Source organism: Strigops habroptila, chromosome 3 (assembly GCF_004027225.2).
Source record: "Strigops habroptila isolate Jane chromosome 3, bStrHab1.2.pri, whole genome shotgun sequence".
Taxonomy (NCBI): Eukaryota; Metazoa; Chordata; class Aves; order Psittaciformes; family Psittacidae; genus Strigops; species Strigops habroptila.
Genome location: NC_044279.2, coordinates 7,578,127 through 7,604,264, shown reverse-complemented (window position 1 = coordinate 7,604,264; position 26,138 = coordinate 7,578,127). Strand labels below are relative to the sequence as shown.

General features: G+C 44.6%; 1 protein-coding gene across 3 annotated transcripts in view; it reads left to right on the top strand.

Moving 5' to 3' along the window:
* FRMD4A (FERM domain containing 4A) overlaps positions 1–26,138 on the top strand; it is a 372,724-nt gene that overhangs the window by 125,764 nt on the left and 220,822 nt on the right. The window lies entirely within an intron of this gene.

Here is a 26,138-nt window from a genome sequence, read left to right as displayed (position 1 = left end):
AAAGCCACTGGTCTCTGCTGTGAGGATTGTTTCAGCCTTTGATTGCACTGGTTTAGGAAGCAAAGAGGTATGTGGTACATTTTAATACCCCAGGTAAAAAAGAGTCCATGGAAAACTAGCAGAAAACTGAGAACACAGCTGAGAAATGGACAGCATCATCATTTCCTTCTATTCATAGGTGTCCTTAAAGCAGCTGTTTTCTAAAAGCTTTTAGGTTGCCACATAGGAAGATGGAAACATGGCCTGCTACTTGCTAATGAGATTATGGACTCTAATGCCCTCCAGAGAGACCCAAAATCCCTGTTCAGTGGAGGACTTAGAAAACAGGGAGGATGATTAAAGGTGAGCTCTTACACAGCACTGTCACGGCAATGCCTATACCCCCGCAGGGACAACCTACCGCACACACCAAGGGATACCTGCAAAGTCCTTATCCTACTGTGGCCAACCACATTGATTTACTCATACATGCTCTTGAGAATCTATCAATTGCTACTGGTTTCATGGGATGACCTCATTCAGTGGAGGAGGGCAGCTAAGATGGATTTTAGTCTAGATTTTGAGTAAGTCAAACTCCGAAGTCCCTACTCTCTGACACCTCTCAAAAAAACCCCAAAAAAGCTCTCTTAAAAAACCTCAAAGAAGTAAGTTTATGAAAAAAACAGCAGAAGCTGCCTGGGCCCTGGATTCTCTTCTTCACCCCATGTGCCGCATGCTCCAGGTCATAGCCGCTTTAGGGCAGGATGTTCCTACGTGTTTGGATGACACAGAACAAGCCTTTAGATGACACAGAACAAATAATTCCATGTTTCCCTCCCAATTAATGCCAGTAATGGCACTGCTTAGTGAAAGAAGCATTTCAACCTTGATTTGGCAGTGGCATTCACTGCAACATGATGGTTGAGGCTGTTATTTATCCCTGTGGTGATACTACTGTAATGTGTGGGAGCATCTCTCTCTCAGCAACTGACACTAAAAAGCTGCTTCTGCTGTGCCGGTAGTGCAGATCAGTTCAGTCTGTCTCAACACACGCTTACCCTGAGCATCACTGAAGAGGAAAGTCTATTTGTCCTTGTATTGGAGCTTCCAGTGTTTGCAAAGGGAGCAACTTTTGGGCCCATGTTGGTTTAGCTGTATTTATTTCAAACATATAGGTGGTCAAGCCAAATGTGGTCCAGTGTAAGATAATGATTTCTACAGTACTATGAAACCAAGGAGTTTTACCAGTTTGCTCAAAGTACTGTGACATCTGTACATTTCTATATGTGAGGGGAGAAAGATACTGTTGGTATCTTTTAGACTTATAACCTCTGATAGCATATGCAAGAAGAAAGGGCAGAGTGTTACTAAAAGAATAGCTTATGGTGAACTACATTGCTTATGGCAGCTATAATTATGAGAAGTTCAAGGAGCGGGTTCATCTCTCAGGTCAGACTTCCAGGGATGGGACCTGAAGACTTAGTCCTTCCAGCTTTCAGGGACAGGCAGCTGCAAATGTGGAGCTGGGTCTCCATCTGGATTGGATCTAAACCAGTGTAAGTCAGTGGTTTGGATAACTTAGTCCTGCTTTTTACTGCTGTAAATGAGAGATCAGCCAGGTCCTTTGTATCCATAGTGGTTACACTGATCTAAATTCATCATTATTTGAACTTAAAGGAGCAGGAGGCTGTCCCATGGAGAAAGAAGAGCTAGGGTTTGACAGATCCAATTCCAATTCCAATTCCAATTCCTCTCAGCTTCAGTTACCCAACAATAAAATGGGGGAACCATCCTGCTCCTCCAAAGGAGAATGACTGTATTACTCGGACTATACATCTCTGACCTATTGGGTCCATTGACATCATAATGTGGAAGAATTCCACCCAAAAAGAAGTAGGTGGACTGATGATATTTAATATTCCAGAACATAAGAAAAGAGGGTACTTCCTGCACTGAATCCTTGTGGTGGTGTTCTTGGGATTACTTGTCCAGTTCTCATACCCTCTGTCAGGAGACGACATTTACAGCTGAACTGGTGCAGGCCAGAACTTGTCTGCACATGGACATGGCTGAGCTCTGTTTCCAAAATGCTTGGTAAAACTTGCCCTGAGAATATTTGTTCTCTTAATTTTATCTCCATAACATTTTCCTCTTTCTCTTAGTATCACTTTATTTTGCCAAAGCCAATATTTCAGGTGTTGTTTGCTTTTAATTTGACGTTTATTCCCAGTGTTCAGATTTTATTAATTCAACGCCTTTTTATTATTGTTTGTCAGAATTAATTCAGGAGTGTATATCATTTCTAGGTGGAGTAATGTGACTACTAAAAGGCTCCCTGACATAATTTGCTGCCCTGTTAACAGCAGCAATAATTTGAGCAATTAGCAAGGCCTTGACATAGGCTTCAGCTTCTCTGTTGCATAGGAATACCTCCTCAGTGCAGCCTGCCATGCTATTTATACCCCCACCTCGTCAAGTCCCAGACTGAAATAGTGCCCCAGGAGAGCAGCCTGTAATCAGTCCCTTCACAATGACTGACTGGATGAGTACTAAATAAGTCCTGGCCTTGATTATATTAACAAAGCTGTGTGGGGAATGCCATCGGAAATCCCCTGGCGCCGTGCTGATAGAGCAGTGTGTGTGCTTGCAGCATCCTTCCCCCTTCTCCTGCCCCAAGGAAATCCATGACAGTCCCTTTGTCAGTGACCATGGCTTTCATAACAGAAGGGTTACTTCAGCTCTTGGGGTCTGAACCTGCTGGGAGCCTCTTCCAAGAGAAGCTGAAGCAATGTCCCAACTGCTCATCTTAGTCTTGTCTGGTGGGTCTTGGCACAGTGGCTTTGTCCATGAGGTTAAACATACCTCTATGGCCTCTTATATAAAGTGCAGGGTGGCAACGTTAATGGGACTCTCATACACCTGTAAGCCCTGTGCAAACTCTTGCAGACTGGCAGGGCATTGCAGGTACAGCAAAGTGGCACACCACTGTCTCGGGGGGCACCTCCAAGAGACATAGTCGTGAATTTTACCATCCACGAGGATGATCAAGGGCTGGAGCATCTCTGATGCAAAGACAGGCTGAGGAAATTGGGGCTGTTCAGCCTGGAGAAGAGAAGCTGCATGGAAACCTCAGAGCAGCCTTTCAGTATCTGAAGGGGGCCTACAAGGATGCTGGAGAAGGACTCTTCATCAGGAACTGTAGCAATAGGACAAGGGGTGATGGGTTCAAACTTAAACAGGGGAGGTTTAGGTTAGATGTAAGGAAGAAATTTTTCCCTGTGAGGGTGGTGAGGCGCTGGCACAGGGTGCCCAGAGAAGCTGTGGCTGCCCCATCCCTGGCAGTGTTCAAGGCCAGGTTGGACACAGGGCCTTGGAGCAACCTGCTCTAGTGGAAGGTGTCCCTGCCTGTGGCAGGAGGTTGGAACTGGATGATCTCTAAGGACCCTTCCAACCCAGACCATTCTATGATTCTGTGATCTCTTATTTTGGATGGGGAATTGAGGCAGCGATTTCTCATACAGAGAAAATGAAAACTCATGATGGAGCTGGAATTCCTCAGACCATGAGGTTACCTCTGCACCCTGAGACCATCCATTTCCCAGCAATGCAGTATTAGGACCTGAATCAGAGGAGCCATGAAGAGTAAACCAAGTCCTTGACTTGCCAGTCAGGCGAGATTCAGTCCATGGGTCCCTTTGGTGCACTGTGACACAAAAAGAGATGCTTTATCTCTAGGAAAGTACAGCTTCATTAAACGCTCTGGAAAATTTCACATGAAAAAAAACTCTGTGCAACGTCAGAGCTTAAATCCACCACTTTAAAAGCTCTATTTTTGGATCTCATTAAAATAGATACAATCTGTGCATAAAATAAATTACTTGCCTTATAATTTTCAGTTCAATCAGAGATTTACCAGTAAAAGCAGCAATTAACAAACTTGTTCTACTTTTTACTATCAAGACTCTGATTCAGCACAGGGTTTTGGTGAGGTTTGTTCTTGGCTGAGCTTCCCTCACATGGCAGAGGGCAGGTCACAAGCATCATCCTAGTCCTGTGGGGTGCTCCCATCTGCCTCTGCTCTGCAGGCTTGGAGGGCTTCACACTAGGCAGTGCCCCACAAGGTCAATCACCCACACCTCAACCCTTATTTCAGACACCAAGACCCACTCAGGAGGGTTTGAAGCCACCTTCTCACCTCACAGAGGCTGGGATGCAGTGGACACACAGTGACAATATTTGCAGGTCCCCATTCCTGAGGGTTTCATGGCAGATGGCTGAGATCCATGCTTGTTAGCAGTTTGAGCCAGAGGCAAGTTTGAGCTGTCTTACAGGTATCTAATATACCATGTTGATTAACTATAGATTAAGTGTTTGGGAGGGATCATTATAATCAGCTAATCTGCCCTGCAACACGACACAGACCTACAGCCTCACTCCTGCATCACCAGCTCCAAGGATCAGTTTCACAGAAGAGAGGGTTCTTGGAGCCAGGCTGGAGTTGCTTCCTAGACTTACCCTTTCCTTTCACTGAAGTTCATAATCAGGATTCCAGTATGAGCTTAAAGCTAAGCCAGGTCAGATGTGGTGAACTCACACCTAAAACAGGTTAGAGTCTGTATTTCACGAAACAGACCTGAAGATTGACAGGTTGAAAGACGGCATAAAATACGAGCAGAGGAGACAAAAGAGTGCAATCTGCTGCTGCTTTAGCAAGCAACTGGCATCTGCAACTAGGAACAATTTCATTCTTTTCCTGTGAGCTGCTGCGTGACGTGATCAAACAGGAATAAGTATCTGGAATTAAAGGCCAAAAAAATAGTGCAATTGAATTGCTGATTTCTCTGTAAGGCTCTCTGAGATAAAAGAGTTGTCCTCAGGGAAAAGAGAAACTGGGGGAAAGCATGAAAGGCACGGTTGATGTCTTTTCTGCTTTGCATATAATCCCCTGAAAATTGGAATGTCCAAACCCTTGCAACGACACAACCGGGACTAATACTCTGGGATCACATGAGCAATTATCTGATTCACAGGTGAAGATGGTAATAAAGTGGCTGAAAAACCAACTGCCAAGGAGAGGGCAAGAAACAGCAGGCTCGCTTGGTTATGGCTAGTGCCGCAAAAACCTCTTGAGATCAAACAGTAAGAATAATTAGGGTTGGGGAGGCAAGGATTGAGGTTCCCAGATGGTGCAGGCGACAGATAAGGAGTCATCCTTTTTATCTGCTGCCAGGCCATCCGTTCATCCAGTTCTGTGGCTGACTCAGATCTCATGCGGGGCTCGGTGCCGGTGGAGCTGTCAGGGCAGTGCTGCTTCCAGCCTGGATTAAAGGTTAGGCAAGCTGTGTCTTGCTTTGAGGTCTGCTTATTTGCTTTTGTGTGTATGCAATGGAGAAGACAGAAACTCTTGCCAGGGTGAAGATGGGTTGACACCCCTTTCTAGAGGGCTAGCAGCTGGGAGCTGGAGGGTAGATAACCAGGCTGCATCATACATGACTACCATACAACACTGTGTAATGCCAGATGTAGAAGGGATGACCTTTGCCAAAGCTGTGTCCCTGCCTGGGGCTTGTGGAAGCCCTGCCCGAAGAATAACTCCATCCTTGTTTGCTCCTTTGTCACATAAGACACACAGTGGTTATCCCACCACAGCCATGACGATCTGCAAACCAATCTGCCTTTCCTTTCCAGGTCAGCCAGTGTCCACATATTAGTTACAATTTGCCCACACAGAAAGTCACAAATCGTCCTTTATAGCTCCCTATGTATCTGGTTTTGTGCAGGAGGTCTGGCTTTGGGTCTAATGGTGCATCTGCTCAAGATCTTTGTTGAGGAGCATGTAGAAGGACCATTCTCTGCTTTTGAGTTTGCATGAATTAGCACTAACATTTACACAGGCTGCAGCAAAAGTCTCTCGGGCACCTTCAGCCTCCAGGGAACAAGGTGATCAACCCCGAGGTCAGGAAGAAACACTGTTCCTTGAGGCAGCATTGCACAGCTAGGACTGCTTTGTAATTCCAGTGCTTTCTTTTAAAGCACACAGTGCTAAGCCTCCAGCAGTCAGGGTGGTAGGCTTTCCCAGTGTGGAGATGTATCTTAAGGATAGATCTTTGAGAGCGGATGAATAACAAGGCTGGTCAAAAGTAGATGCCTGTCATAAGGTCTGTCTGGGATACAGTAGTCAGAAGCTGCCCATTAAGATACGCAGGTCTTTTCTAGATGTACTGATGATGGCAGAGCAGAGCAGATCCAGATTGTCTTGTGTATTCACATTAGGGTGCTTGTGATGGAGCCTTTCTCTATGTGTCATGCTGATAGCAGGGAAGTATGTGGGCAACACTGCCATTGCGGACACGTATGACCCCAGCAGCAGTGTAGAAGAAGCTGGGCTATAGTTGAAAGGATGCCAAGCTAAACTGACTTGAGAAGACGTTTTATGGGTCTGTTTTATATGCTGTGTAGTGACATGCTTAGTACTATGTTTCAGATCAGAACTGGTCATACCAAAGTGCGTGGCCTGCGCAGATAAGGTGCAGGAAGGATGAGGAGTGCCAGGACCTTCCCATTCCTTGCACCTCCTGCAGTAGGTGATGTTCACAGACACCTCCTGCTAAGTGCTCACAGAGGGAAAGGAAAACCTATCCAAATCCCTTGCAGTGCCTGTGAAGCAGACTCCTTCCCAAGCGCACACTGCTTTTGAATACATTCATGCTGTACAGGACTGCGTAAGATCCTCCTTCTTTGGACAAAGAGGCAAGAGGTAGAAACCAAAGGCAGAGGTATAAACCTCTAGAGGGAAGAAGAAAAGAAACTAAGGTTACAGAAGGAAATCCTGGTTTTGCAGGAGCTTGGTAGGGGTAGCATTTATAAAGACATGCCCATGAACCATCCATCTTTGAGAGGCAGTGAGAAGCAGAGGGAACACTAGGTCGTGCTGTTTCCCCAATTTCTTGTGCAGCGGTGCTGGGGCTGGATTGCACATTTCTCGCAGGGACTGAAGGATTTTTTCTGCTGGGGGTTAGCAGAGAACTTTGATTACACTCTTTGGGTGTTCTTGCTAGGAAATTCATTGCATTTGCTGCCTGAAATGCTTTGAGCACACAGGCAAAGGTGCAGAGCAGGTCTCTATAAGGAACCAGAGCTCCTGAGCTCAGACGTGAGATAACACTGCTTATATTATAGGGAAGGAATGACGAACAACAGCAGCGGTTCAGAGGCTTTAATTATCCTTCCTGCTATTCCCATCAAAAAGGGAAAAATAAAGTGGGAATTCTCTCAGGATACGAGCTCAACCGTGTGCACAAATGAACGCCATCTGGGTTGGGAAGGAGGCAGCTCCGAGTCTATTATATTACTTTAAGTGTGTTGAATACTTGAATTCAGGCTACCTTAAGGCTGAGCATTTAGGAAACTGCTGCAAAGTAATCCCGCGTCTCAGTAGGGAAAGAGCTCAAATGAGTGGTGTATTGGCTTTGTTTCCCTTGCATAGTAAAGAAAACTCTGCTCCCAAAGAAGAGTTTCTTTGTGTTGCCGCTGTTAAACTGCGGCTTGTGGCCCCCCTAAGGCTTTTAAATGAATACATGAAATCAGTGCGGGGATTTTGAGCTCTGTAAAATGCATTGCTCTGTGAGCAGCACACAGGAGCTTTAAGCATTTTCCTTCAATTTAGCAGGGAGCTGTTGCAGCTGCTGTGGCACTTCAAAGACCATTCTGTGTGTTGCTCCTGCACCTGACCAACACAAGGCCATGGCGTTGTTAAACCACCAGTGTGGAGGGAAATGGCTTTGCAAGTAGTACCACCTCATGCTCTTAAGCCTGGCTATAGCTGTATCATGTCTGTGTGTGCTACCCCATCACTCCAGTCTGGTCCAGTTAAACCAGCTACAGACCAACTGGGACCATCCTGAGCCTCCTGTCCAGTCTCCTGCCTAAACATAGACCACCTTTGCTGGCTTCTGTCTGCTCATGGGGTCTCTGCAACACTTCCCATTTGATGAGGGTTTGGATATTTTCAGGGACAATGTTTTTTTGCCTGCAAATCGTGTGCTGAGGGCTCTTCACTTACTAGCAAGCATGTTGCAGATGTGCTGGGACATGAACCATGTTCTGAGATAGAACCAAACCACTAGCCTTCCTTAACAGCGCGCTACAAACCTCACATGGCTTCAGAGCCACAGAATGCGTGTTGCGGATCTCAGCTGAGAAAAGATGAGCTCTATAAATAATGTGTGGATGATAAATAGTGGTAGCTCCCCAAAAGCCACCTGCTGGTCCCAGAGCCAGAGAGTCTGATCAGCAGCCCTCACAGCTAACCAAATAATTTATATGCAAATGTAATATTTACAAATCTGTGCTCTTGTCTGCCTTTTAAACCCCATTCCTGAGCTGATGCCTGGAAAATAGCCATGAGATAGATAGAATAGAATATCTCAAATTGCAAGGGACCCATAAGGATAGAGTCCAAGTCCCTGCTCCTCGCAGAACTACCTGAAACTAAATCATGCTGCATTTTAAAGGAAAAGCAAAGACTATATGCAGCAAAAAACCCCCAAACCAAAACTGACAGCAGACTGGTAGGAGAATGAGAGGTTTCTGCTGTTTAGGTCACCAGGCTTTGTCCTATCTGAGTTAGTAGCAGACAACAGATGTTGGTAAGAAGGCTTGGTCACCTGGGGGCATGAGGCAATTATGAACCTGGTCCATCTGCCTTGCTGGGCAAAGCAGAAGTAGTGACTCAGTAATACTGACCAACACATTTTTATCTGGTTGGTAAAATAAACATAAAGTGAGTGGATGGATTCAGCCTGTTGCCTGTGAAATGAAAGCTGTGGACCCTGTGAGAGTAAGTGCAAATCTATGAGTAAGCATGTGTTAAGGGACCTGCACACACTGCCCAGTAACTGTCTTGGAGGTAGCATGGCCACAGTGCACTGACGGAAAGAGACGGAAAGAGCCATGCTCAGGATATGTGCTTGTACCGCACAGGAGGTTGAAAGAGACCTCTGGAGATCACCTCATCCAACCACCTGCTCAAGGCAGGGTCACCTACATACCGCAGATTGCTCAGGGCCATGTCCAGCTGGGCTTTGAATATCTCCAAGGATGGAGACTCCATACCTTCTCTGGTCAACCCGTGCCAGTGCTCGGTCATCGTCACAGTAAAAAGTGCATCTCCAGCCAGCCCTGCTTCCACCACCCTCATCCCAAAGGGCACACTGCACAGATTTCCTGCTTCCTGCAGCAGAAGGCTGGGACACCTTGGCAAGACAGGTATGATCCATTTTCTCTGTGCTGTACCTATTTCACAAAGAGAGAGAAAACTTCAAATGCCAAAGCAAGCAATTCGGCTTTTAGAAGATCCTCAAAATAATGAAAAGCATCACTGTTACAAGCAGCAGATTTAAGGCTTTTTTTATCCCTTCATTTATCTTTTTGCTCTCTTTTTTTGGCTCTATAATGAAAAGGTTGAAAAAAACATAGTTCCCCATGCTTCAACCCAGAAGTTACCCCTTACCGACAGGGGTTAGGAACAATGCTTTGCTTTTACTTTTGGGGGAACTTTTGGTACAAGGGGTTGACAGAGACCTGGATACAGGATATTGCACTGATTTCAGCCTTTCCTGCCTTCCTAAGCTGTGTTGTGGCCATTTATACCTCAAAGTTACTGAAACCAGGGTATTTGCTTATTACAAATGCAGTCATATCTGTCAAAGACTGTAAGTCTGTAGTCCCTTCTGTGATGTAATAACTGCACAAACAGGCACTGAGGCTCCAAAATAGAACAGCTTAATTGGTTTGCTTTCCCAAGGAGATATTGCACCAGACAATGAACCACAACAGCTTAAATCTATGCTTAACAATAGCTTTGTCTATAAATAGGATATTTTTAAGCAATGATAAGAACATTTGGGGTAGAACAAGATAGCATTTTTCAGATGAATAGTTTATTTGCTAATAAATGCAGTTTCAGGCTGACTGAAACTATCCACAGACTCAGGCTGTATTCTACTAATGCTTTCTGCTACAAAAGGGGGGACTTTATTTTTCATGACAAGCCAGAAAAGCTCTATTCTAACATTTCAATATGAAACATTTAAATCATTCACTTACTAAAACTCTTCATCTTAGAATTAACCTTGATTTTATTTCTTTATTTTAAAAATTATACTCCCAATTTAAATGAATTTATTTTATTTTGGGTCCATCTCAGGTAAATTCTTTTAGCTCTATAGCAGGGAAAACAAATGATTTAGAAGGGACTTCCTTAGTCTGTTCCCACAGGTCTGCTCTGGGGCTTTGCTTTTTCCAGTGGCTTTGGAGTGTGAACATAATGTACAGCTGCTGAGCTTGTCTTTACAGCTGATAAAGCGAGTTACACCAGAGTCATGTTGAAATGAACCCTGGATACAGGTCAAGTACGTAAAATAGAGTTCTCCTCCAGCAGCCTCACGTTACAGACCTGATTTATGTTTCTAGCACTTGTGGTTCTGTTTGGAGCCTGGCATGGCTACATGCAATCTGCCCAGCCAAGCTTGAAAGCTCCCCTTTTCTCACCTTGCTCATATAAGGTGGGAAAGATAAGAGGTGTAAGAACCAGCTTTAAAAGTCAGAGACTGATGGAGGCACCAGTAGGTTTTGCTGCATTGAATGCATTCGCTGTCTGTAATCTGTGGGAAGAAAAGTTTTTGATACAATTCTTGCAAACAGAGAAAATATACCTTTTCCAGGCAATCTAACATTTGAAAAGCCTCGTTAATAATGGTTGCAAAGTGTGGAGAAACCATAGCTTCTACCTATGGGTCACAAGGCATTTTGCAAGTATTATCTGAGCATCAGAAGATAAAAGGGAAGAAATCAATCTAGGCCTGATTTTCATAGAGGTTTTGTGGTGGTGCCTGGAGAGATTGTTAAAGACATATAAGCAAAGTGCAGTAAGTACTCTTGAAAGCGATGGAGTTCAGACACTTAACTTGCTATTGCAAATCACAAGTCGGAAAAGGGGAGATTAAAACTAAGCTACTCCAGGTGTCTAACGCATGCACTTAAACAGACTACGATGTCCCTGCATTGCTGATGAGTGTGAGTGCCTCACACTCCTGCTCTGAATCATGCTCAGGAGGACTCATTCTCTCTGAGATAATGTGACCTGTGACATAACATTACAGTTCTGCTGTAACTGAGGTTCTTCTGCCCTAAAACCCAAACTCCAACAGCAGCCAGCCACAAACACTGAGGAGAAGCATAAAACAAGGCAAGTAAGGCAGGATGCTTCCCCAGTACATCCTCCCACTGCCCAGGTGCCGCTAGTTCAGCCACTTCCTGACTTCATCAGATTTAACAACCCTTTATGAACTTTCCCTATGTGGATTTGCCTAATTATATTTCCAACCCACTTATGCTATTGGCCTCCCCTGCATCCGCTCATGATACTTTCCCTATTTTCATGATGAACTTTTACTCATTCTAAATCTGAAGCCTCATCATGTCATTGCATAGTCCTGGTGTTATAGGATCAAATAATAGTTTTTAAAACAAGAAAAAAACCTCCTGTATTCACCATCTCTGTGTCCTTCATGGTTTTATGCACTTTGATTGTATCTTCCTTCTGTAATCTTTCCTAGCCTGAACGTTCCTTACCTATTTACACAAGACACTGTTTCCTACCTATATAGAGAGCCTACGGTTAAAGCTTAACATGGGTTGCTACACCAGTCAGGGAGGATACATTCCCCTTGCCCAATACTGAACTACAGATACCTTTGAAGTACAGATACCGCAGCGGGCAGTGGGCTGTGCCCAGTGCCACGGCTGAGCAGAGAAGTGAATGGAAAGAGTTGTATTCACCTGGCACTGTGAAGGAAATATGTGAGGCAAGAAAGTAATAAGCCAGTTCAAATACAGTGTCTTCTGGATATGCATTTCTGGAGCCAGAAATGCTGCTTCTCTGGGACTCACAGATCACAAAAAGTCTGCAAAACCATTTAGGAGAAGCCACAGATCTTGTTTCTTAGAAGCCATGTAGACCTATTCTGATGAATTTAGACTGCAGTCCATGATGCGCTTAGTGGTCACAGCTCCCATAGAGGCCCTTAGGAAATGTAGTTTCTCAAGATTTACAATAATCAGTCCAGATATACATGACAGTCAAAATGACTCCAGGCTGGCAATCACATCCACAGTTTGGGTGTGCTTCTCATTCACTTCCCTATGCTCAGGTGTTGTTCTCAGAAGCTGGATTTCTAAAACTGGTCGAGAAAGGCTTTCTTCAGCAATCCTGCACACTGCCTTTTCCCATCCCTTTTCATTTTTCAAAGTTGTCTTTCACACTAGAAGGAAAATAAATAACTAAAAATAAGTCTTTCCTAACTTTAGGAGGCAGCAGCTAAAAAAGGGGGACAGAATAAGAAAAAGCAATGGGTTGCAATAAAGAAACGAGTGACAAAGCAGGTCCTAGAGAAGTGTGAGAACCATACTCAAGATTGCCACTGCTGTCCTCCTGTGCTGTGCCTGCTTGGGTGCTGAGGCACAGATTTCTCTCCTTTTTTGACAAAAAAAGTCCTGTTCTGGTCATAGAAACCATCCCACCACAAGTTTATCAAAATTGTTCATCCTAAAACTATTAATCTGCTTTCTGTTCAATATATGTATTTCAGAACATCATAAAAATATTTTTCTAGGTGATTGGGTTATCATCATAGATCTACAATGGGAAATTCTCCTTGTATGTGAATGTCTCCCTGTTCCCTGAACCCAGTGAGAATGGTCACATAAACTAAAGGGTACGCAGGGATGCTTGCAAGTGACTGAATTATCACAGATTAGCAAGTTACTACCATTAACTTAAAGTAGTATGTTTTCTGTTATAATGCACTGGAAGCATGCAAACATCTTCACGCTCATAACTAATAATATGTTAAGCCACAATAAGTTCAGCTCATGCAGTGCATCTCCCTTCTTGAAGGAAAAGCTGAAGTGTTTAATGCTGGTTTAGGCAAGATCAGTGACTGCTGCAGTGATATAAATAAAACTTGTATGTCCTTGATGTTTGCGTCAGGACACTCCAAAACATCCTTTTGAAATGAAGCAGACCATATATTTTAATGTCTGTAGACACCATCAAGATGTTCCTAAGAACAAACCAGTGATTTTCTTTCCTGATAGTTAAATTCTCTTCATGCCTCCCACCAGCCACATCCAGGCTCAGTCCAGTAGAGGTGCTGGTGAAACCCATCCCAGATCCTGCCCTTGGTGGGTCTCATGTATCTCATGCACCTTCCAGAAAGGCTGAGCAGTTTTACCATGACTGCAACCATCCTTTTGCAGATGTTAAGTGGGATTTTCAGGCACCTCATCTGATTGCTCAGGTGGCATTGAAGGCTTTTGCCATGCAATCCCAGAGCAGCAGAGAGCTCCAGGATTGTGATCCCAGCCATTAGGCTGCTGCTCTGAGTGTTTTCCTCTTGCCTTTTAGTGCACGTAACATCTCTGTGCTGGATGGTTTTTACTCTTTAGAGGTCTCTTACCATCCCATGCCACTAATCTTCCCCTCTGCCTGTCTGAGCCCTTTGATGAGGGCCCTTTGCCCTGACAAACCCATCAGTATCAATGGAGATATGGCTGCATTTAACTGTTTGGGACCTCTCCCATCAACACTGATGAGCAGCTTGATTTCCAGGCCACTTTTCCCTCCCTGTGGCCCCCTTCCCCTCATGGTGCTGTCCCTTGCTTTCACCTGGGGCGTGAAGCATGTCTCAAAGCAAAGCAGCTCTCCAGGGCTCGAGCTGAACTGGTGAGCACCTGTGAGCAACGCGAGACAGTGCTCCTTGGGCCACCCTCTCCTTCCTGACCTCCAAGCAGATGAGAGAATCATGTAGGGGAATATAAACATAAAAGTATATGGCCAGGACGCTGAAAAGAATGGGGATCTTTTAATTTTGTTTTGGTCGCTTTCCTTAAGGTGATGAATGAATCAAAATCCCATCTCATACCTCTACGTCTGCCTGTTTTCCTCAACAAAACAAGAGTCTGCAAGTATTATATGTGATTCCTGTAAGAGGAGGGATGTATCAGCAAGGAATGTATTTCATCTCCAAAACTGGTCAGTGCCCCACAGACTTTCTCCATTTCACCAGATTAAGCAGCAGGACATCTGGGGCTTGTTTTACAGTATGCAAAGTGTGCAAAGGCACAGAAGCAGCAAGAAAATCCTTCTGTAGGTGTTTGTGTGACACCTCGCACCAGTCTGCCGAGTGTGGTGGAGTCCCTCCTGCAAGTGACTTAGATGTGGAAAGAGGAGAGAGAAAGATGATGTGAGTGAACATCACAAGAGAGGAGCTTCCAGAGAGACTGTGCCTCGGCAGGGAGCATAAGCACCTTCACCTATTAATAACCTTTCTTTAAGGAGGAAGAGGGCCATCTTATTGCTGTCTGGTGTCTGGGCTTTTCCCCTACTTTAAAGAAGGGCACACCACTGTTAGAAGCATTTCAGAGCTGAAGGAATTAAGGATCCTAGCTTGTAACTAGAGTTGAAACAAAAATTGCTGTGGGCTTAAACCTGTTTTTAACAAGAGTATGTAGCCTGCCAGATCTGATAAGAGATTAGCAATTCAATTACACAGGCCTTGGCTTCCTGCTTTCCACTAAGTGCCTAAAACCTTTCTAAAGAGGCCCATTACCTTGCCATTTTTTGCTCTTGCATTAACTAGGCAGTTCAGAGTAACATAAACACAGAAGCAGGGCAAGGAATCCCTTGCAGAGATCTCGGGGGTTTATAGCTGAGTGCCTCCTGATGGATCTGTCAGAGCAACCCCTGAGAGCAAAACCTGTCACTCCCCAGAGCGACCATTAGCTTTATCTCCTGCAAGCACTTTCCCTTTGTCCCCTGTTGAACTCACTGAGGAGAGTATCGGCTCTTCTCTGCAACTGTTTTGCATTCCAGCACTGACTGTAGAGCATTTTCAGACAGTCTTGCTTCACAGATGCTCTTCTGGGATGGGATTGGTTGCTTATTCAAGTCCATCCATGCACATAGCCAATGCAGTCCCCATGATTTGCTAAGACTGTATTGGCATCTCTGGATTCAGCCCTGTTCTTCTCTCCCAAAACCGCTTACATCCCCAGCAGCCACACGCTGATCCACAGGGTCTGGTCTCACCATTGTACGTAGTAGAAGCTGGTTTTGCAGCAAGGTTCCTGCTAAGGAGTGTAGGGAGCAGAAAGCATGTGCTTTTGACAGGTATTTTCCGATAAATGCCCTTATGACTCAGAAAAGTAGTGATTTCTGCATCCCCAATGCCTTTTTACATCCACAGGGCAGAGCTGGAAAAGGATTAAATCCCAGAGCACCAGCTGATGCCAGAGATGTTAGCTGTCTTTTTTACCTAAAATCACTTAAAAACCCAAGCAAGAACATCTACTCTACAGGCAGCACAAGAAATCTTGCAAGGATGTAATGGAGCGTAATCAGTGACAGATTTGTCATCTCTATTCCATCACTGTGGCATGGAGAGGAATCTCTGCTGATCATTTCAGCCAAGCACCACGATAGAGGAGACCGCTGCCTGTTCAAGCTATTTTTATGTCATGCTAAGCCAGGCTTCAGTTTCTGGGACAGAGAGAGAGAAATGCATTTCTCCTTGATCACTCATTTATCTCTGGGGGTCAGCCCACTTTGAGGATTGTGCTGGGGTAGGGAGAAGATGTAACATAGGGTGCATTGGCACTGCTCAAGGTGTTACACTCTCCTTGGTGCCTGAATTGCGTGATCTAACACCTTCAGAGCTAAGCCACACTCCAGACTTGGGATCAGAAAGTCATTTCCCCAGATCATATTGTCAGGGATGTTGTGACTTTACCTGCTGTGGCTTCCAGTCTGATCCCTGGAACCATCCAGGAAATTCGGCTAGTGCATCTTATGGTTGTGCAGGGGCATTGACAACACTTGTGCCTCCTGCCACAGCTTCCAGCCTTATGTGCAACAGAGTGTTTGTGGGTTTTGTGATGATGCAGCCATGAGAAAGAGATGTCCTCTGGCTCTTTCTAAACTAAACATCATTCCTAGGATTACCTGCAGCGGTAGGACCGCGAAGTGGCTGAGCCAACCAAGATGATCCTTCCCATCTGCTGCTGACCCTTGCCAGGCTTTGAGGAGGGGGGTTCATCCCACTGAGCTGCCAAGGCTCCCTCCAGGAGTCAGTGGAGGGAAAGACTGAAGGCTCACAGTGTGAATGTCCTCTTCTTGGAAGTGCTTGTTAGCCATCTTTGACCATGGAGAGCCATGTGAGGCCTGTGTTAGCCAAGACACCCCACTGTAAGGAGCTCAGTGAGCGGGAAATGAATCTGGGGGGACCATGTGCCAGGTCATGGAGAATGGCACATCCCCCTGGGAGTCCCACATTCCCTGAACCCTTCCTAAAGCCTTGACTCCTCCAACCAAGTGATTATCTGGCAATGCCACACACGGTCAGAAAACGAGATTTTTTACCCTTCGCCATCCTGGGGAAGAACATTAAAGCACAGGGAAGCTTGACAAAACCAGGATACAATGAGAAAGAGCCCGAACAGTATTTTCTTTTTTTGAGTTCCATAGTTGGAGGCTTTTTTTTTTTTTCCTTCTAGCAAATCAAGTCATGCTGAGGACTGATTCATGGTTTTTTAATGCCTCAGAAGTCTGCAGTGTCATTCTCCTGGTTTGGCATCCTAATTCAAAGTGAAATACGTAAAGCCAAAAGGAGTGTGTCAAGGAGTTTCTCTAGCTTTCATCATCTTTTTTTCCTTCCATGAGCAGACTCTGTTCTTTTTTAACCAACTAGCAGTGTGTAAAAAGGAATAGAGGGAAGGGCTTGTTAGTAAAATGTTAAAGAGGTTTTTAGTCTTATTTTCAGTGGTATCAGGGTAGTCTTTATGTACATAATATCAGCTAAACATTCAACAACTGTAAACTTGTTCTTACCACGCTTATAACAAATTGCTGCAGCATAATAGCAGTGTCCAGCTATTAGGACAAATTAACAGCTATCAATAGATGCTGTCAGCAACTGGATACGTACCATAAGAGGAGCTTTATCTTTAGCACAAATTAAGGATATGAAAAAATACACGAGGATGAGGCGCAAGCTCCCGCGGTTCTGCAGACCCACGCGGGTACCAGCCGAGCTCAGGGTTTGCACGTCCCTGCCGAAGGTGAGCTGCTGGTACTGGGGTGCTGGGGAATGTGAAGGGGTGGGATGGGGCAGTGATGGGATAGAGCTTTATTATGGACTTCTGTAGGAGTTTCCCAAATCCAGAATCTTTTGGAGATGTAGGAGGGAGGGGGATAGAGTGGGATGGGGAAGTGCGGACCCCTTCCATGAGAGGTGGAGAGCTCTGGGACATCCTTTGGCAAGGTTAAAAAAGAGGTTGCTTCACTACATTAAATATCTTCAAATTCAGGCTAAAACAGCAAGTGGGAGCACACAGGGGCTGCTGAGAGTGGTCAGGTTGGAAAAATGTCCTCCCTAATCCCCATCCACTGTCATCCTGCTTGCATATGCCTCTGGAGAAAACTGCCTCTTGCTGACCATGTGCAGAGCAGTTGACTAAACAGGAGGGTTAAAATGACTGAAAATCTCTCTGCTCCCTTCCACCCCCCATCACCTCTATGTTTTGTCATGTGCATAATTTAAAGTTTCAGGACATTGCTGCTTTTTGAGTCATCAAGTCATCTGCTATCCAAAATCCCATGCATCACATAGCAGGAAACACTGCAAATGTTTCTAAATGCCCAGCCTTACAGGAAGTGTCAGGGAAATACCCTGTCAGTGCCTAAGGATAATTCCTGTGATCTGTGTTGGATGTGAGCTAGAGGAGGAAGGAGGCAAGGGGATGTGAAGTCTGGTGGGTTGAGCACTGGACATGGTGTTGGTACTTTTAAACTGCATTGGATTCCTCTTTGCCTCTACGTGTCTCTGTGTAAGTGATAACATGAGCTGAGAGCATCAGACCAACCACATCAGGCAAGTAAATTCACTTCTTCTTGCAAAATACCTGGAATCTCAGAGTGAGGCGGTGGGGGTGTCCCGTGTTCATTGTGGAAGACCTGGGCAATAAAACCCTTTGGCAAACAGAATGTGATGGAGGGGGGCTTGGCTGTCCAAAGCCCCTCTTGTGTGGACTTCAGCAACACAGGTAGCACTGAGGATGAGGACTGCTGTTTGCATTGCCAGGGCCCCAGACCTCTTGCTGTGTCAGACTTTGCAGAAATACTAATAGCAGAATTACATTCATGCATCACCAGGGGACTGTAAATATCATTTTTAATTAACTGGCTATTCTACAGAGAAGACTTTGTGCAGTACTGCAAGACATGAGAACAAAGTTCAGCCTGTCCCTGTGACAGAGCTCCAAATTTCCCCTGCTCTTTCCCGACCCAATGCCAGCAAACAGATGTGCTCTGTGCCTCCTATTTATGTGCTCCCAAGAAATTAGCACCCCGTTAAGCTACACAATGGAGTGCATTTATTTTTATTTCACTGTGCTACAGCTTTTCAATGTTAACTCCACACTATTTCTTATTGGAATCACATCCCGACTACCACCAAGAGCTGCTTAAATCAACATCTATGAGGGTCTGGATTTTGTGCAGAAGGGTTATTGCCTACAGGTTAAGATAAAGCAGCCCTCAAGCTGCAAAGCCCAAAGTTTGATACAGGTCCAAATGAGAGAGAACTGAGGAGGAAGATTTAACTTCCAAATACTTGAAGCTGGGACTGTGATTTGTCTGCAGACCCATTTTAAGACAACAAATAGCTATATTTATATCTCCTGAATGTGCCTATTATTTCAAGATCTCGCCCAAACAAGTGAAAGTGACATGACAAAGCAGCACTGTAAGGAGCCAAAAAACGTATAAAAAGCAATTGATCCATTATAGATGCAGTCTTGGGCAAGCTCAGTCTATTTTTAGTCATTTGCTGCAGCTGATTTGCTACTTCAAGGATGGAAGCTGAAGAGGGATCCCTCCCAGATGCTAAATAATAGGCTCATGTGGCTCAGTGGCATCTGGGCATCTCCGAGAGCGTGCGCAGCAGAGCGATCTCCCAGGGAAATGGTATCACTGCAGAAGCCCTGCCTAGGAGGTCACCTTGAGATATAGGAGACCCGTGCTTTAGGAAAGCAAGGGGAGAAGCTAGTGGGACATTGAATTGTGGCAAATAGGATTAGAAAAGGGGAGGGTTTCTCGATAGTATTTATAAAGTGCATTTCTATTGCTGTGATTTGGGTAGGTGAATTGTGTTGCAGAGATTGCTGCCATGGGAGGCAGATTTGGGTACACATAGACTAACCAGGCTGGGGGAGTCTTGATTCCTTCCTATTCTCCATGATCACAGCCCTCTCTCTCCAGCCGAAACAGCCAAGACTCATTTGAGCATCACTCACTCAGCATGCTTGTGCCAAAGACGAAATGTCTCCTCCATCCTGGTTTGTTTGGCCTTGGGGGAAGTCTGGAAGAGAGAAAACTTGAGGTTTCCCCTCCCTTTTCCATAGTGGCCTTTAAATGAGAGTGCATGTGAGAAGGACAGGAGACAGATGTCTTCTAGACAAAGGATGGCTTTCAGGGCTCTCGGTTAAATCATGAAAATAAAACAATGTTTTAGTTACAGAGAGCTGTGTGAGGCCATCAAGGAAAAAGGGACCACCTATGAGGAGAGAGTAATGCAATGGGGACAGTGAACAGAAGTCAGACCACAGCAGCTGTGCCCAGGAAGGAGATAAGATGTTGGTTGAATATAGTGACAATCAAATAGAAATGATAGCCACGAGTTTTAAACTTGAAAGCTGAATTGTCTACAACACCTGGGACTCTTCAAAGGCAGGATGATGCAGGACTGCCTTTCGCTGATGCTAAGCTTGCTTCATAAACCAAACAGAAACGTCCCTGTTAAAGGCTGTAAAAAGGCTGGGGTGAGCCTGGATGTTAAACCTGCCAGGGCAGCGTGACTCCTATCTCTGTAATACCTCGGGGCTGCTGGCGCTTCCCATCTGGAGACTTCCTTATAAAAACGTTTATCTTGTTGTCGTGTGGAAGCTGCATTTTTCCTCTGCTATGGAACTGTGTCAATCCCACTGCGGGTGAGAGGTCAGGAATGGGATTCCCACACTCATTCTTCATCTGCCCCAGCCTGGCAAGCCTGTCAGCTGCAAGCAATGACTTCTCCGTCCCATTGCCAGCCAGGGGATGGACAGACACGTGGGATCTCAGCTGGCCAGTTGAGCTGCCCTCAGATGTGCTGTAGCTTTGCCTGGCAGTGCACTGTGTACCTGCAGGCTTGGCCCACACAGCTGAGGATGGGGAGCTGCTCTTGAAGGAAAGGCATGTTTGTAACTGAGGTTGCATCAGCAGTGCTCAGCCCCTTTCTCCACAGATGGTCTCACGCATCAGCTTTGCCAGCAGCAATACATCTACAGGTCAAATTAGATGCCCCTCCATGGGGCGTCATCACTTTAGGACAAAGGTAAGACTTATAAATAAAAGGAAATAAATACACCTTTTATAAAAAATAAATAAAATTTAAATAAAACATATCTGCTGTGAGAGAAACAAGTAGCTCCTGTTCAGTAGATCAAGCTATAGGTTGATTAGGCCATTGATCAGCAACCAGTGTCGCACCACTTCCATGGTTTCGACATGCATGTACTTTTCTTGCAAGTCTAGCAGTAATATCTAAAGGTCTGGTGACTTCACAGCATCTCTGATATATCTGTCTTTTGGGGGGTCAAGCACTTCAGGGAGAACTTTGTTTTGCAGAGTCTGGAATTAGCTTGGACGTTTGGGAAAATTCAATATGAGTTTGGGGTAGCTTCTCATATGGGACTGAAATCTAGGGGCAGTCGTACCACATCTAAGTGAAGGCTCATGCAATGTCTCATCTCCAGCAGTGGGTATGAATGATGCAGAGAGGACAGTGGAAAACAAACATGATACTTTCCCTGGATATTCTCCCACATTCCACATGTTTTCAACTCTGGGACCACCCTGTTGGATGTGGCCTCTAGCCCAGTATTCCTCTAGGTATTTATCATCCTTTAATTTTTCCAGTCTTTTTCTGAACTCAGGTAAAGTTTTGCATCCTTGCATCCTTTGGCAAGGAGTGCCAATTATCAGCTGTGCTTGAATTGCTTCCTTTGATTTGTTCTGAGCATGGCTCCTGACAGCCTCATTTGATGAACCCTTATTATTGTTCTGTAGATCTCCTTAATTTCTCCTTCAAACATTTTTCTTTTTTTTCCTCCAGACAAAAGACTCCACTTTGCTTAGTTAGTAATTTCTTTATAGGAGCCATTTTTCTTACATTTAATCACTTTTATTGCCTTTCCTTGAATCCTGTCCATCATCTCTGTACCTTTCCTGGAGATAAAGGGGTCAGGGATTCAAGATGTGAGCCCTGGTTTGCTTCAGTGGCATATTAATATTCTCTTTGGCTTGCCCCATGGTAATTATTAATATTTTATTGGCTTATTCCACCACTACTGAGCAACGAACTGACATTTCATATAACTATTATAATCCAAATATCTTACTCCTGAGTGAGCACAGAGACCATAATTTTATACGTGAAGTTGAGAACATTTTTCCTGCCATGAACATTACTTCACATTTGGCTACATTAATTTGCTCGTTTATTGCTCATTCACTTAGTCTCATTATATCTTTCTGCAGGCCCTTGTTCTCACTATCCTGAATACCACAGTATCACCTGCAAACTGTCGTTCCTCACTGCACACCCCCTTTCTCAGGTTGTCTATGATCAGATTGAGTAGCACATGTCCTCACCCATATCCCTGGAGAAAACCAAAAAGCCATCTCCTCCTTGCCTTGATTGCACAGATTCAGTGTTTACAGGACTCTTCCCCCGGAGATACTGTGTCATGGCTACATGCCTATTGTGTCAGAGATCAGATGAAGTTTTTGCATTGCATCCTGGAGCATAGCTTTGAGGTTGGGCCATAGGTCTTGGATGCAGCATTAGGTTATTGCATTCATTGAAAAACTATCACCAAGGCCTTCAACTGACATTGAAAGCTACTGCAGGATGGGGTTGACTTACAGCATCATGAACCAAGGTGAAGGCAGATGGCTGTGCCCTGAGCCAGCTGGAGTCTGCTAAGCTTCACACTTAGCCCCATATTGAGTGAATTACTGCAGTCCAACCTGGAGGTGTCACGTTGGTGAGTTCCTACATTCACATTTTTGTGGGGGAAGGAAAACTGGAGGTAGAAGGAGGGTTTTGGAAGCTGATGCTTCCCTGCCATCCAAGTTTACCAAGAAGATGGGACCTCCCTCTTAACCTTCCTCAAGGAGAACAGCTTCACACTTTGTTGCAGCAGATCTATTATTTGCTCTCAAGAGGAGAAGGCATAGAAAAACTTGTGCAGGATATCAAAAAGACTCATCTTTAAATCCTCACTTCAATCATTAAAAGCAGAAAAGGTCATAAAATTTCTCTACTAGTTAGTTAGAAATATGGCCCAGGTTGCTGCAGCTCAGTTGCCATCCCATCCTGAGTTTATGGGATGGCAAACGCACTGTCTCAAATGAGCTTTCACCCATATCTGTCATACATGTTCATAATCCACAATTACTGAGTACTTGCCCTCTTGGCTAAACCAGGGGAGATGAGCCAGGCTCCCTTTTCTGGTAGGCTCCATGGCCCAGACATGTATTTTCCCTCAGACAAGAATAATCTGCCTTTTCTTCTCCCCAGGCTCCTCAGCTCCCATCTTTGCAAGCTGGGATGGTCCAAACATAGCATCCTGGGACTCATTAGGCTTATATGTGCTCTTTAACCCTTTCTTGTCACCTTTTGGCTTTACTCACTAAACTTTGTGCTCTGTTTTCACACCACTGTTTTGGAAAGCCAGCCCTTGGCGGGTGACTTTTTCCCACCATCTCCAATCACCTTCACCCCCAAAACTCCCCTAAGAAAACAATTCTGGGACCTAGTGTGTCTCCACATAACATTTCAGCTTTTGAAAAACAGCATGTTTTGCTGAAATCTCATTTTGGAAAAAATGTTCCATCAGTCTCCATTTCTCAGCTCTTTTCTGCTCTTATTCCCAAATGGCAGAAGAAAACTAGGAAGGAAATGAGGGGAAAATGTGGGTGTAGGAGAACATCCTGTTCTGCACAAATACCCTGGTGTGTTGTCAGATGGATGCTCTGCTTTAAATAGAAGAGGTCTCATGCCTGCAAAGGCCAAAATAATAAATTCTCAGGAATTAGAAAAGATGGAAGTAATGATTTAATAAAGAAAGTGTTTGGACTTACTGCACTGAAGAATAAACCAAGTTAGAACTTCTCATTATAGCATGCAATCTCATGTTTATGTGTACCTATAATGCACATGCATACGTGCACAGAGGGTTTGGGAATAATCCCTGGGGAACTCAGTGAAATTTTGTTTCTTGTTTATTGTAGTTGAGAGGCTATTTCCGTAAGAGAGGTCATACGGGGTAAGCAATGTTGAAGTGAGAGTTACATGAAAGCCAATGGGATAGATTCAGAGGTCTCCAAGCTTTGGTTTGTTTGAAGAAGTTCTTCTGCTTAGATCTGGTTTTGTGACTCTGATTTCTGCTATCCACCTTTTGCAAGGGGTTGAGTGAAATGCCTTTCTGCTCTCTGGTCACCTTTGGTTTTTACCATGAGTATTTTTTTACCACAGCCACACCAACTGCTTCAGTTATCACTAGAACAAGGAGACCTTTTTTTTTCTCATCTTCTGCACATTTTCTATATTTTAGAACTTTTCTTATTGTGCTTTGCTTTGAATCTGAAATTTTACTGCAATTTGAAGGAAAATTGGAAAGAGAGATACCCCTGGGTACAAAATACCCTGCAGTCTAGGACTTAAGAAAATTCCACAGGGCTTATTTCAGCAAAGCAACTTCTTACATCAGCAGTATTCTCCCCAAATCTCTGACCATTTCTAAAGGCAGTTAATATTGATCAGTAAGAAAACTGCTAAGCTAAATATTGCAGCTTTAAGAGTCTAAGAGCTGGTATATCTCATATATCTGCTACTTATTCATGTGATAATGGAAGTCTGGGCCATGTAAAGCTGAGCCTTGTGAGAACCCGTCAACCCATTCATCTTCCTTGCAGTCGCTGGTGGAGCACGTGGTGTTTTTAGTGCCAGGTGTTTCTTGAGCAGGAATCAGGGAAGCCATTATGTGTTCCCTTTAAGCCATTTTCTTGCGCCTGACACTATTTTCTCCCGCAGTTTTGAAATGATCTTGAAATTCATCTTTGTAACGACAAAAATGAGCCTGTGTTGGAGTCAAAGAGCCTGTCACATGGACACTGCATTCTCACCCTGGAAGATGTCTCCTGTTGTTTATCTCTGTGGTCAATACAATACAGCTACTGGGACTGTCAAGGGACACGAGTGACGTGGTTGCTCCATGTTATTGCAAAGAGGGATCCTACAGAAAAGGATCTTTAATTTCATATTTCAGTATTTAACACATTGCCTTTGTGCAGTCAATGGAGTGGGGAGGGGAGAAGTGATCACATGTTCTGTTCCAGTACAGTTCTTGTTGTGGTCGGACTGGTTGGACAGTGGTATCAGTTAGAAGCGGACAAACACATGATTCAATCCTGGTGGACGTTTGTTGGCTCAGACTGGCACAGTCTGAGCACTGCTTGCTGCGGACCAGAGACGGGGACCTGCAAAAGGTCAGTCAAGAATCCTTGTACCCAGCCTGCTCTTGTAGCTTCCTGAGATCTCTGAATTTCCATGTGTTCCAGAGGAGATGAAGGCTTACCAGCAGACAGGTCTTCTTCCTAGAGAGCACAGCACATGAAATCCTGTCTGCAGTGATACCCACATGGCCTTGTGCAGCAGTGAGCAATGCATGCTAGCTCACTCATCAGCACACTGCATTGTGGTTCCTCGAGTTTTGGCCACCTTCAGTGTAATACCCTCCAAATATGCTTCCTTGGGGTTTGATCCATGCTCATTAAAACATTCCTCCACTCAGGATAGTGAAGACAGACACTTTGTCAAAGCTTTAATGAAAGGGCAGCAAGTGGATGATGAACAATATTTCTCTCAGTAGACAAGCTTCCCATGCTGGGTTTATTTCTGGAGCAGCTAACCTATTACCTGATGCAGGGCCTTGTGTGAGTGAGACCTGGTCCATCCGGAAAATGAATTACATGCCCTTCTTTGCTATTGAAACTATCTATCATATCATGTCCCAAATGGTCTATCATGTTGCTGTCTAGTAAAACTCGGCCATCAGAGGCAGCTGCTGTTCGGATGCTGATGCTAGATGTCTGAAAATGTGATTTCAGCTATAACTCTGAGGACGTTTAGTTGGAATTTATGACTAGAGGTCCCTCTAAGCTCCATCAACTCTATCCATCTCACACCTTTATAAATAATACTGGTTGTCAGTTTCTGAATCCTTTAGGGCAGCCTTGTGGTTTTTTCCAGTGTCTGGAATACATTGCGTGCAAGATTTCACTCAGTTTTCAAACTGTGTGGGCACATATAAAACAAATAAAATGAGTTTGGCTGAATAACGTGAACATCATTGAAGGCAGTTTGGTGAACTTGGCATTGTCTAGGATGCAGGAAACTTCGGCAGCACCCCTGGCCATACCAAGACTTTCAGTATTTCTCCTTTTTGTGCCTCAGTTTCCTTTCTATTTGGTTCCCAGCTAAACATTAACCAAATTCTTTGAAGGATCCCCACTGGGTTTAGCTTTAGTTGGATCAGGTCCACCAATACCTTTACACTACATGTGGTGCTGTTAGAGCTACAGGTAAAAAGTGCCATGTGAGCACAAATGTCACCTTTTCTCCATTGACTTAAATAGGAGCAGATGTGCAGAGGAACAGCAAGAACTTAGGATCATGCTTTAAACTTTCCATAAATGCCACAAAAAGAAGGGTTTATCCCCGAGAAGTGCTTAGCATCCTGGATGGGGATGCTGCAGAGATGAAGGGGTTGAGTGGTGGGAGGTCATTTCAGAGGGGGGGCCAGGGTGTTTGCAGAGTCAAACCCTGTAGGATTATTTGAGGTTATTCCCCTTCGTACATAACCTCAGCAGTCACCACTGTAGTTCGATGTTTTGGGGAGTGGGTAAGGGAATCTATTAATACACTTAGGAAAAAATT